Source organism: Xenopus laevis, chromosome 1S (assembly GCF_017654675.1).
Source record: "Xenopus laevis strain J_2021 chromosome 1S, Xenopus_laevis_v10.1, whole genome shotgun sequence".
In the NCBI taxonomy this organism is placed as follows: domain Eukaryota; kingdom Metazoa; phylum Chordata; class Amphibia; order Anura; family Pipidae; genus Xenopus; species Xenopus laevis.
The window spans coordinates 172,045,758-172,058,667 of record NC_054372.1 but is presented as its reverse complement, the minus strand read 5'-3'; the positions used below and the strand labels follow the sequence as shown (position 1 = coordinate 172,058,667).

General features: G+C 39.7%; 1 long non-coding RNA gene across 1 annotated transcript in view; it reads left to right on the top strand.

Moving 5' to 3' along the window:
- Positions 1 to 682: 682 nt before the first annotated feature.
- LOC108707257 overlaps positions 683 to 12,910 on the top strand; it is a 30,387-nt gene continuing 18,159 nt past the window's right edge. The window contains exons 1-2 of the long non-coding RNA XR_001934257.2: positions 683 to 1,114; positions 11,103 to 11,207. This is a non-coding gene — a long non-coding RNA (uncharacterized LOC108707257). The remainder of the gene's footprint in view (positions 1,115 to 11,102; positions 11,208 to 12,910) is intronic.

The window sequence follows — 12,910 nt, the reverse complement described above, 5'->3', positions numbered from 1 at the left end:
TAAGAGACTGGAATATGAATAGGAGAGGCCTGAATACAAGGATGAGTAATTAAAGGTAGCAATAACAATACATTTGTAGCTTTACAGAGCATTTATTTTTAGATGGGGTCAGTGATCCCCATTTGAAAGCTGGAAAGAGTTAAAAGAGTCAAAAGGAAAAGGTTAATAATTAAAAAAATTATAAAAAAAATAAATAATGAAGACCAATTGTAAAGATGAATAGAATGAATCATTCTATAACATACTAAAGGACAACTTTTAATGGGGGTGTTCTCCTTAAAATGAACTTTGAGTATTATGTAGAGAGTGATACTCTGAAACAGTTTGCACTTGGTCTTCATTTTTGTAATTATTTGTGGTTTTTGAGTTATTTAGCTTTTTATTCAGTAGCTGCCCAGTTTGCAATTTCAGCAATCTCCTTGCTAGGGTCCAAATTACCCTAGCAGCCATACATTTGTTTGAATAAGAGACTGGAATGTGAATAGGAGAGCGTCTGAATAGAAATATGAGTAATAAAATGTAGCAATAACAATAGATTGTATTTTTATTAAAAAACAGAATAAAATGAAGGCCAATTGAAAAGTTGCTTAGAATGAGTCATTCTATAAAATACTAACAGTTAAATTAAAGGTGAACCACCCCTTTAAACACTGCTAATTTTACTTGAACTCAAGAAATAAAATACAGTAATGGCTGATAAGATAGAATAATACTATCAAGAGATGACTGATACAGGTATGTGCTGAGCTGTACATTTAGCATTTGGAGACAAGTCACTATTAAAAATGAATTTTACTCTTCTATTACAGAAATGTACTCGTCTATTAGGATTCTTTTAATTTCGAAACCAAGTGTAATATAAATCTAAATCCTTGGCATTTCATTTCACACCCTTTTTGTAGCTTCAGACTGTATCTAGTTTCCCAGGATTGTAACAGTTTTATCTTAAATTTAGTACATGGTGTCCCAGTCCAACACTGCTCTGCGCAGTAACTTGCATGTGCCCGGACATGTGCCGGCATCAGTAAGGATGCGCGCACTTCCGCGTGCGCCTACGTCCCGATGGCTGTGACATCAGAACCGACGGACGGAGACATGCCAATGTACCCGCTCAGTAAGTATTCTTACAGTCTGTGCCCAATAATTTAGATGCATGTGTGCTGCGTCTATTGATGCTGGGCATGAAGGGAACACTAAAACTACTGCATTGTGAGGAGATGTTGGTAGCTCCAGGGTTGCCCTGGGTTAATAGACACAGCAACAATCCAGGCAGGAAGGACTGAGCGGCACAGAGCACAACTATAAGGAAGTACAATGAGGGCATGTTGATGCAAGTACCTTTAATGGACCTGGTTTAACATGCAACTTACTTCAGGGAGATTGCAGGAACTGCAGTTGCACTTGCAGATGTAAATGAGCTCTTATATCTTACACAGGCTTTAATAGTAAGTCAGTTCTGCAGCTAAATCTAGCTAGCTAGTACACAGAATATTTCCTGTTCCCAGGATTGTAACAGTTTTATCTTAAATTTAGTACATGTAGTAGAAGAAAAGCCACCGGACAAGCAGAGCCATGTGTCGGCCAAACAAGCCTTTATGCAAATGGCACAGTTACAAATCATCGCACACAATGGCGGGAGAGCTTTAGAACTGGTTAAGCCTGCGATAATGACCAAAGTAATATGTGACCTGAAGCAGTCTATGCACAACAAAAAAAGTTTAATGATGACAACTTAATAGCATGTAATTAGGCTGTGCCAAGTTCTAATATGCAGTTAAACATTTTTTAATAGGTCGTTGAGGGCAAATGTCAGCTCTGACAATAAAACAGAACCCCATCACTCACACACATACCAATATGTGTTTTTTTTTTTTTAAAGTAATTCTGATTTAAATTAGTTTCTTTTGTCAGTACATGTGCCAGGGAAAATTTCATTTATAAATGTGCAGCCCTCGTGTTGTGGAACTGCAACCCCCCCATCATCATTAAAAAGCTGAATGCTATGAATCGTAGTTTAACAAGAAAGCAGGCCCTGGAAATTAGATATTCACGAATTGAATACAAATGACAAAAATACATTTATACAAGAGCATATTATAATATATCATTTGTCATTTGGATAGCTTCTCTGAATGTGGAGATCCAAGGCAAATGCCCTTCCGTATAACGGGGCCTAGACAGAAGCAGTTGCATAAACTGGTCAACGTACTGAGTATAATGCTTAAACCCCCACATTCAGGTCCCCACAAGAGTCAATGGTGCAGGATTGTAGTTGGAAACAAAATGAATGAGCAATTTCAACATGCATTGGAAAATATGTCAAATTAGAGATTATTTATCTAAATGGACTTGCTGTAAAGTTCAATGAGTTCTTATTATGCCACTAGGGAAATCAATCTTTCGACCTGTAGTTATCCATCTGTAGTTGAATTATAGGGCTCTTTTATTTTCACAAGTGTATCGAGTAAAGCCCATTTTCGAGTATCGTTTTTTACCCACAATGCAGAGTCTTTCCCAGATTTCCAGTGTCATTGAGGGGACTATGCAGTTGATGCAATTGCACTGTTACTGGTGCAATTGTGTCCAGTTTTTCCAAAATTAATGCAACTGCTTGTACATTTCAACTCAAATCTATCTGGCATCATTTTTGGGGGCAAATTCACTAAAGGGTGATTTTTCACCTGCGAAGGCTCCGCCATGCTTCGCACCACTTAGTCAGGCGTAAATTTGCTACCACTTTGTTAATTCACTAAAATTTGAAGTTGCGTCTCAGCAGCCGAAAGCTGGCGAAGTTTCGCCATTCGTCAGGGCAAGCATTTCATAGGGAATTTTCACTAAAGTATGTTTCTGCCTAGCGCAACTTTGTTAGTTCTCTTACATTTAGATCAATTTAAATAGGCCGGGTACATATAGGTCATAGATATGTTTTTATTAGAGATGCTGCAAATGCTTGAAGTGGCCACTTATTAATACTCATGTCCATGAGCCCACCCGAAAACAAATGTGGCATGTCCCTCAAATGGTAAAAAAAATGAAATCAAAATTTTCTAATTAAATTTCTAATTTCTGTTAATGGGCCCTTATATCTTACACAGGCTTTAGTATTAAAATAAGTTCTGCAGCTATATCTAGATAGCTAGTACACAGTATACTATTTTTTACCATCCATAAAGGGATTTTTTTAAATGAATCAGTTGGAGGAAAAGATGCCCACCTTTTGTTATATAAACCACTAGGTGAATATAATGATTGGGCAGCTATAATATACTGTATCTATAATAGCTATAATTGCTGCAGTTTTAACCCAGAAATTGTATTTGCTTCCATTCTACTCCTCTAATAAAACACAATGGCAAAGTCAGCAGTAGGTTTCTTTGTCTGCTTTTATACGCCTCGGGGTCAGTGACCTGCAAAGTCCTTTATGATCCCTGATCTGTGATGGGAACTATTTGAGGCTGAAGTCAGGGTGCCCTTATTTGCCTTCAGGAAATTTACAGGTCAAAGCCTTTTTATTTCTGACCATTTAGCTGACGCTGGTGGGTCATGAAAACCTAAAGACTCCTGGGAAGCAATGAATTACTCCAGTATAGTTTTCTGTGAGAATTTTGTAACCAAGTATGCACAAGGCCAAGCCTACAGGGGTTGTCCCCTCTGCTCAGTGTGTGGCACTAGGCCATGGGATGTCATTTACTAGGGATCAACACACACTAAATAGAAATAGTTCTGCACTTATCCAAACTATAGCAGTTCTTTAGAAATGACTTAATGCTTATATGTGACAATCTGTTAGCCCCACAATTCTAATTATTATCCTGGCAATATAACATCAAAGAAAATATGTATGTGACCATGTATATGAATATTATCAGTTTGCAAAGGAAAGGTATTTTCAGATTATGTCGCCCAGGTCAGGTTGGAAGAGATTTAGCATGGGTGACATAACACTTTATGTAACATTAACTTTAAAGTTCATTTTAGTACCCTCCTCATTTTCATTAAACTATCCTTGGCCGGCTGATGTTGGTGACCCACTTGGCCATGCTTGAACTACTTAATAGACTTCAGGTCTGTATGTCTCTGAAATGGGAGCATGTTTGATATCTGAAGTTTGGTCAGATATTGGAAAATCCTTTCAGGTTCAGACTGCATTGGGCAGAGGTTCACTGTTTTGGAGACCTTGTCAAATGAATGGATCTACCAATGCATGGTTTGGATATGCAGTGGCGCTCCTGCTGTTGCACAACTTCCAGTATACTTTTGTTATCAAAAATGGTGGCAATATTGGTTGGGTGTTGGGGGGTTTAACTTGCTATTCCTGATTTATTTTAGTACTACTACCCTAAATCTTGGACTCCTAGATGCTACTGGTCTACAGCTCCCATGATACTTCAACATATAAGGAATGCGTTTAATTGTAGACAAGCAACATCTAGGGACACATGGTTAAGGAACAGGATTGTAGAAGAACTTTTAAGATGGTGACACACGCTTAAATTCCGCCCAGCGACAAATCTCCTCTTCTTTGGGAGACTTAATTTCCCCAAAAAGCTTTCCTGCTGGCTAGAATGTAAATCACCTGCAGGGATGGCACTCGAATCGATTCGTTTTCCGAAGTCGCCTGAAGTTTCCTCGTGAGGCAACTTCTGGCAACTTTAGAAAACGAAGTGTTCCGAGTAGCATCCCGCCGGCGATTTACATTCTAGTCGTCGGGAAGGCTTATCGGGGAGATTAGTCACCCGAAGAACAGGAGATTTGTCACTGGGCGACTAATATCCCCGGAATCTTAACGTGTGTCACCCCCCTTATTGTCTCACCCATTAAATAAACGGCCAACGTAAATGTTTAGCAATGCAGCACTAATATAGTTGATGAGTACACCAATTAAATCAGGCACAGTATAACAATGGGTTTGAGTGAAACACACGTGTGGATTTTTATTTAAAGGAACAGTAACATCAAAAAATGAAAGCATTTTGAAGTAATGCAAATATAATGCAGTGTTGCCCTGCACTGGTAAAACTGCTGTGTTTGCTTCAGAAACACTACTATTGTTTATATAAATAAGCTGCTGTGTAGCAATGGGGCAGCCATTCAAAGGAGAAAAGGCTCAGGTTACACAGCAGATAAGCTTTGTAGAACATTATGGTGTTATCTGTTATCCACTATTTAACACATCAGTTTTATCAGTGCAGGGCAACAGTACATGATATTTTCATTACTTGAAATCACTTTCATTATATAGTGTTACCAGGGGCGCTCCACCAATTAGGTGAGTTGAGCTACTCTCCTCAGGAGGCAGCGCCCCCCTGGTTGCCAGGGGCAGCAAAAATCATGCTCCTGGTAACTGAGAGCCTAATTTCCCGTTTTCAACCCGGAAATTCAGCTCTTCTAGTGCAGAGAGCGCAATTGCGCTCTCTGCAATAAGCGACATGGACCGCCCCTGCTCTCTCCGGCGTGCTAAGGGCTCTTACACATGAGCGTTTTTACCTGCGCTCCCCTGCGTTCCGTTTTTCGGCGTTCAGCCGCAGGGGAGCGCAGGAATAGATGCATTTCATTATTTCAAATGGGGCTGTACTCACACAGGCGCGTGTAGGCGCCGAACGCAGGAAAAATGCAGCATGTTGCGTCTCAACCTGCGTTCGGCGCCTACATGCGCCTGTGTGAGTACAGCCCCATTTGAAATAATGAAATGCGTCTATTCCTGCGCTCCCCTGCAGCTGAATGCCGAAAAACGGAACGCAGGGGAGCGCAGGTAAAAACGCTCATGTGTAAGAGTCCTAAAGATGAGTGGGGGGGGGCGGCAAAAGAAGGCCGCATAATGGCTACAATCAGAACTGGTTGCAGGGTGGAGACGAAACCTTAAGCAGGCTGGGAATTCTTATAGCAACCTGGAACAGCAGATTAGATTCTGCTGAGCTTGTTAACTGGTCTGTGAGCTAACTGCATTTCCAGAAACTGAGAGCAAACTGCTCAAACCTGGGGCGGACATACACACCATCCTGCACAAATTCACAAACTTTTACTGACCTGCTGTCACAATATATATATAAATATATACAAGGATTAATATAATGATTTCTATTCTATTTCTATTCTATCAAACCTGCCCTGCAAATTGTGTAAGCTGTTTTCCCAAGAACAAAGGGTTTGTATATTGAATAGTTTTGGGTACCTTGTAAAACCGGTTATTCCTCTACAGATGGCATAACTGTCTCGTTTGATTCTGTAGCGTTTGATTCTGCAAGGGCATAGGCAATTAAAGAAATAATTGATTATTGGCTACTTTATTTAATGCAGCAATGACCATCCTGGGACCGGGGACCTAATCTAACAACAGCTGTTGTTAATGTTTTGACTTCCTATACCAATACAAAGTATATTGTTCTATTTACATGTACTCTATATTGAATAAGGAAGCAGTTCCATCCTTTACAAATAATTTAAAGGGTTGTTCACCTTTAAATTCAACTTTGAGTATGATGTAGACTATTCTGAGACAATTTGCAATTGTTTTTAATTTTTTATTATTTGTTGCTTTTAAGTTATTTAGTTTTTTATTCAGCAGCTCTCCAGTTTGCAAGTTCAGCATGGTTGCTAGGGTCTAAGTTAACTTAAAGGAAAACCAGGCCTTTAATTTAAGAAGTTTTCTTATGCGCGTTGATGTCTCCCTTAAAACTGTCCGGGAAGCAATGTATCTCATGTATTTTTAATTTTTGCTATTTGCAGATTTCCAGGGCAATAAATAAAAGTTTGTCATGCTTCTTTCAACTGTCTGTTGTAATGTGTGAACTTTTAATACCTTTGCACAACATATCAAACATAAACAAACAAATGGTTCCCCAGTCCCATAAAATGAGCTTTTGGACAATGTGTACACGGGCGAAAGGCCAGTCAGTGAATAGAAAGGCACAAGGGGGTTGTAGGAAAATAACACAGCTAATAAGGAAACAATCTTTTTAAATATCTATATACAAACAAGGAAGAGTAACTGATACACATTTCCTGATATCAGTAATTCATTCTCTCCATTTATTAGAAAACAAACAAAAAAGGATTTTAGCTACAGATTAATGATCACAAGAACACTATCCAATAGAAAGGTGCATACATAAAACATACAAACTGACTCACACAGGAGGCAAAGAGAACTCTGATCAACAGAGCTTAGGCTAAGGAATCATGGCAACTCGTTGTCTTTTATCCAGCTCCAGTGTAGTACAGTCATGGGTGAAAGAACACAAGTTACCAAAAAAACAACCTCCATGGATGAATTTTTTAGCAAATATAGAATGAATTGAAGCTGAAGGTGTATGAATTCTGCCAAAGTTAATTGAAATTAATTACAGTTAATTATTTATTGATTTTTTATTGATGACGTGTAACAAGGTAGGCCGACCGGCCAATTTTTAACCGATTGTAAAACTGCATGAGGTCTCAGTACCAATAAAATTATTTTAAATTATTGAACACCATTTTAGTTTGTAGGGTGCAAACAGATTATTGCACTGTATGGGTAAGAGAACCACACATAGAATCAGGATCAGACTGGTCCACTAGGGTACAGGGAAAATCCTGGAAAGGCCTGGGCTGGTCAGTTGGCCTCTACCCCTGGTACCTAGTGGGGCACTGCCACCTGAGGCAACAGCTTCAATTCGCCTCATTGGCGAAGCACCCCTGGTTCAGGTCCAATGGTAGGTCCCAGGTGTCCCAGTCCAACACTGTATATAATTAAATTGATGTATTTTGCTCCACTAATTGATCATCAATTTTTGTTTGTTGGTCCATTGGCTTGCAGGTTGAACAGCCAAATTTGGTCAGTTTGCCCATCCCATGTGTGGCCAGACTTACACAATCCAGTGGTTCAGGTGTATAGATGAGAAAACTAACTGCACAATAATGTTAGTAGAGTTTCTGAAGCAAACACACCAGTTGTAACAGTGTAGTGCACATGACATTATATTTTCATTACTTTAAAATTCTTTCATTTTTTGGTGTTACAGTATAGCCTATGCCCTTTGTTTGCCTAAAATAAAGTCTGCAGTTCCTTTGCTACATCTGCTTGTGGGATCTGTGGGAGCTTTATGTTTCCTCATGGAATGATTCATCCTACTTGAGCTGTAGGTTTGGGGCATGTGCACCCAGACCCCAACTCAACTGGTAAAACATTCTACTTTGTGTGACTATACATCAAAACGTATTCTCTTGTGCTTTAAGATTTAAACAGCCAATCATTTTGACTCCAAAATATTATATTTATCTGATGTACCTCTCTTGTGATTGCACTGAAGCCAACTCATGAGCCAATTTGGCTTGTGTCGTTGACTGTCCTTGAAAGTCATACAGTTGTGGAGGAACTAAGGGCCATATATCAAGGAATCTACTCCATGTTTTCCAGCAGTATCCTACATTGGTGTAGAACAAGAGGGAATAGCAGAACAATCCCTGTGACATCCTTGAATTGGGCGAGCTGGTCAATGTTTAGTAGATGAAGGGGATCAAATCCCAAAACCTTGTGGGGAAGTATTCCAGTGTCATAAAGAATCAATTTCTGCTACATTCTTACAACATCATGAATGAAATTCCTCGGCCAGTGGACTAATCGGTGAGTCAGTTGCTACTCTGGCCTAACAGTTATTTGACTGAAACCACAACAATACTTTCCCATCTATGCTGCAATTTCTTAAAATGTATTGGACCTTGGGCTGCGGAGACAAAAGTGACTGAATGAGCACACGTATCATGATCACGTTTCAGTGGTTTCTCTTTGTTTTCCTGAGGGATCATGAGCACTTCCCACACCTGAACACTTGCTCATTCCTATAGTTGCCCTCTTTTACCATTGTGGATAAGCATAGTATGAAAAAACACAGATTCCCCCTATGGAACACTATCTCTGCTTCTTGAAGCCTGTGCTACTTCATTTCCTCAGGGAAGGAGGCAGAGATTTTTGGGGAGACATTCCTTCAGAACTATAGAGAATTATATTTGAATAAATAGCTTATTTTTGGGGAGTCTAAGCTTCGCTTAGTCTTTATTATTCTCCACCTATACTTTCCTTCTGATTTTGATGACTGGCTGGAACCAAGTAGCTGAACCCAATAATATTAATAATCTCTTGGTGGTGAAGAATGGAAAACATGCTATCTTGTACTCCATCACATTTGCAGCGGGATATGCAGAATCTGCATCAAAAGAGAGCTGAGAGGTAGCAGCCAAAGCAGATGGTCTTGAAAAAGAGGCTTCTGCCATGACCTGTACCCTCAATTTCAAACCCAACTGCTGCCCAACCACATCCCATGCTTAGACGTGCACTAGCGAGCTTTCAGCAAAGAGTGCAGGGAAGGGATAGCAGCATGGACAGGTACATAGTAACATAGTAAGTAAGGTTGAAAAAAGACCATTAAGTTCAACCTTTTAGTTATTTTTTTAATCTGCCTAACTCCTAGTTGATCCAGAGGAAGACAAAAAACCCATCTGAAGCCTCTCCAATTTGCCTCAGAAGGGGAAAAAATTCCTTCCTGACTCCAAAATGGCAATCGTACTAGTCCCTGGATCAACTTATCTTCCAAAACCCTGTATTCCCTCACTTGCTAAAAAGCCATCCAACCCCTTCTTAAAGCTATCTAATGTATCAGCCTGTACCACTGATTCAGGGAGAGAATTCCACATCTTCACAGCTCTCACTGTAAAAAACCCCTTCCGAATATTTAGGCAGAACCTCTTTTCTTCTAATCGGAATTGGTGACCTTGTGTCAGCTGGAAAGACCTACTGGTAAATAAAGCATCAGAGAGATTATTATATGATCCCCTTATATATTTATACATAGTTATCATATCTCCCCTTAAACGCCTCTTCTCCAGCGTGAACATCCCCAATTTGCCAGTCTTTCCTCATAGCTAAGATTTTCAATACCTTTTACCAGCTTAGTTGCCCTTCTCTGTTCCCTCTCTAATACAATAATGTCCTGTTGTCGCCAAATGAGCGGATCTCTCTACGATATGCCCACATTGAAGTGGGCAATATAGGGCTAATCCGATTGTGGGCCCTAGGGCCCAATGATCGGATCAGAATGGAGGCCAAAATAGCAGTCGGACCACATCAATGGAAAGTTGCAACCGCGATCTGACGGGATTTTTTAACCAGCCCGATCCGGATCTGGCCGACTTCAATATTGATCAGGGATGCCTGTCGGATGGTCCCACACATGGGCCAATAAGCTGCTGACTCGGTCTGTTGGCAGCTTTGATCGACCCGTGTATGGGGGCCTTTATCCAGGGCTGGACTGGTCGCCTAGAGTACTTGGATCTCCCGGTGGGCGCCAGGGACAATTTCCATCAGCACTTTCTTATTTCCAATCTAGGTTTATATGAAGTGTATGTATTACATTTATGACTGTCTACATCTTATTGTTGTAGGAGTGGGCCCTCTATAAAGGGCCAAGTCCAATCCATTGCCTTATTGCTAGGACTGAAACACTAGCAAACATAGGGCCATTGAAATTCCTTACTGGAAAGCTAGAACAAGATCTAGAGATTTGTACAAACAGCGAGCAGTCCCTTCCTGCATCATACAGTTCTTTGATTTCCATGATATCTTATATCTGCTGGGCAGTTTCACCTGTTCAGCGGATAAGGGCTAGAACATTGATTTTCCTTCAAGTACACATTCGTTGAATAATATGAATTATTTAGCTTCTGAGCTTTTTAAAGCTTTATGATATTGAAGCAAGTGTTTGGCGTCATTGAAATGTTAAGTGCAACAATGGAGTTGGGGAGGCCTTGAAGTTTTATTTTAAATTCCAAATTTTTTGGTTGATTATTTATTGATGATAAACTACAGAACAAAGAGCAAAGCCTGAACCTGCTTTTTCTGCCTGCCCATTGCAGCTGCATGTTTTAAAATATAGTTAAAAAAAACTCACTTAAAGTACATTCTAAAATGAACTCACTTTCAAGTGATCCTGTAGAAAAAAAAACTAAATTTTCCTGACCATTTCTCCATGTCTGAGGACTTTTGGCAAGCCATTTTATGAAACTGAAAATGAATATGATTGTATGGCATTTTGGTCTGCTGATAATTCCCATCCCTGTTGTGTAAATAGGAGGTTATTGGCCACTGGGAAAAATTGACTGTTCTGGCAGGAAACCCTTCTTTCTCTGGGCAGTGGCCTGGGATCACTGACTACTGCAACTATCCAAACTGAAAGGTAAGTCATTGACACTCCCCACCTGATGTAAAAATCTACAATTTCTACTAAAAGTGAATTTCTGTTTGAGCTCTATACCAGTGGAAGAAAATATCTATTAAAGGGAATCTGTCATGATTTTTCTATGTTACTTCTTATTTCTAAATTACACTGTTTGCATTGAAAATAATTCACTCTACCATTTAAAAATGTAATCTTGAACCAACAAGTGTATTTTTTTTAGTTGTAGTATTGGTGTGGAGGCAGTTATCTCAGTGCATTGTGCCTGATTCGGAGGTTTGAGAAGGAGCCAGTGCTTCACAATATAACTGCTTTGTAATAAGCTATTGTTTCTCCCCTTCCCATTGTACTTCAATACGACCTAGGTCGTGCAAAAGCTAAGCAGGATTTTTCCTGCTTGGGAATGCAACTATTTCTGACTTCATTTTGATCTCTACAATGCTCAAATGTTCTCCAGCCTTCAGGAAACCTGTTTGTTTGAAAGGGTAAGGAAGTCTGATGTGTCAGAAATCTTTGCCTCTCATTGTATTCTATGTATTTTGGCCTAACATTCTCACTGCCTCTTAGTGTATTTATTATACACGGGGCTAATGTTCCCACTGCTTTTCACTGTATTTAATGTAGTTTGGGTGCCACTACTTTATTATTTACACTACTTTATTATTTACAAGTCCATACTGTGTGTATATCTATATGTCCTTTACTGTACAAGCAATTGAGGCTAATGGTACATGGGACAGTTTTTTTATAGCTGGAAAAGAAGTACCTGAAGCCAACCTAAGTTTTTGGGAGGCAGTGTAGACAGTTTTGCCTGTTCACCCACTAGCTAAAATTGAGGACAGTAGCTGCAGTGTTTTTAGCCCCTGGAGGCACTATCAGTTCAGGTATCTGAATCCTTCAGCAGATGTGTTAGAGAGATGTTATCCTATTACCTTCCCATTGTCCTGTTGATAGGCTGCTGGAAGGGGTGATATCACTCCAACTTGAGTAGCAGTAAAGAGTGACTGAAGTTTATCAGAGCACAAGTCATATGGTTTGGGGCACCTGGGAAATAGACATCATGTCTAGCCCTTTGCCAAATTTCAACAAAACACATCTGTTAGCTATTTTTAATAACAGATGTTAGTGCAGAATTCTGCTAGAGCAGCACTTTTTAAAAAAACAAACAGTATGCATTTAAAGTAGCCCCTTTGTTTTTAACTTTTTGGTGCAGAGGATTCCTGGTCCCCTACTCAATCCCCATCCACCTCCCCAAACTAAACTGTTTGCTGAATTTAACTCCTTAAATGCAGGGGATACGAACATGTCAAGCAGTTACATTTGGGGAATTAGGGGGATGGGGAATTTGGGGACCTTTGCATTTAGATATTTGTTGAAAAATAGAACTGAAGCAACCTGTGTTGTAATGGTCCACATACTGTAGAAACCTAACTCAAAGACAATTGACTTCATGGCAATGGCACACAAGAAAATCTCAAGCATTTTATCATCCAAGGCATTTGTAGCACCCCTTTTACTTTGAATGGCAATCACCTGAAATTACTTGAAAGGAGCCCTCAGCATCCAAAGCTATAACAGTTTCTCAAGAAATTGGGGGAGGAAAAATAAAAAATTTGCCCTGTTTACCATTGCCGTTAAAGGCATGGCAGGCACTTTTGTGGACTGTATACAAAGCAATTGCAACAGTACTGTAGTAATATCTT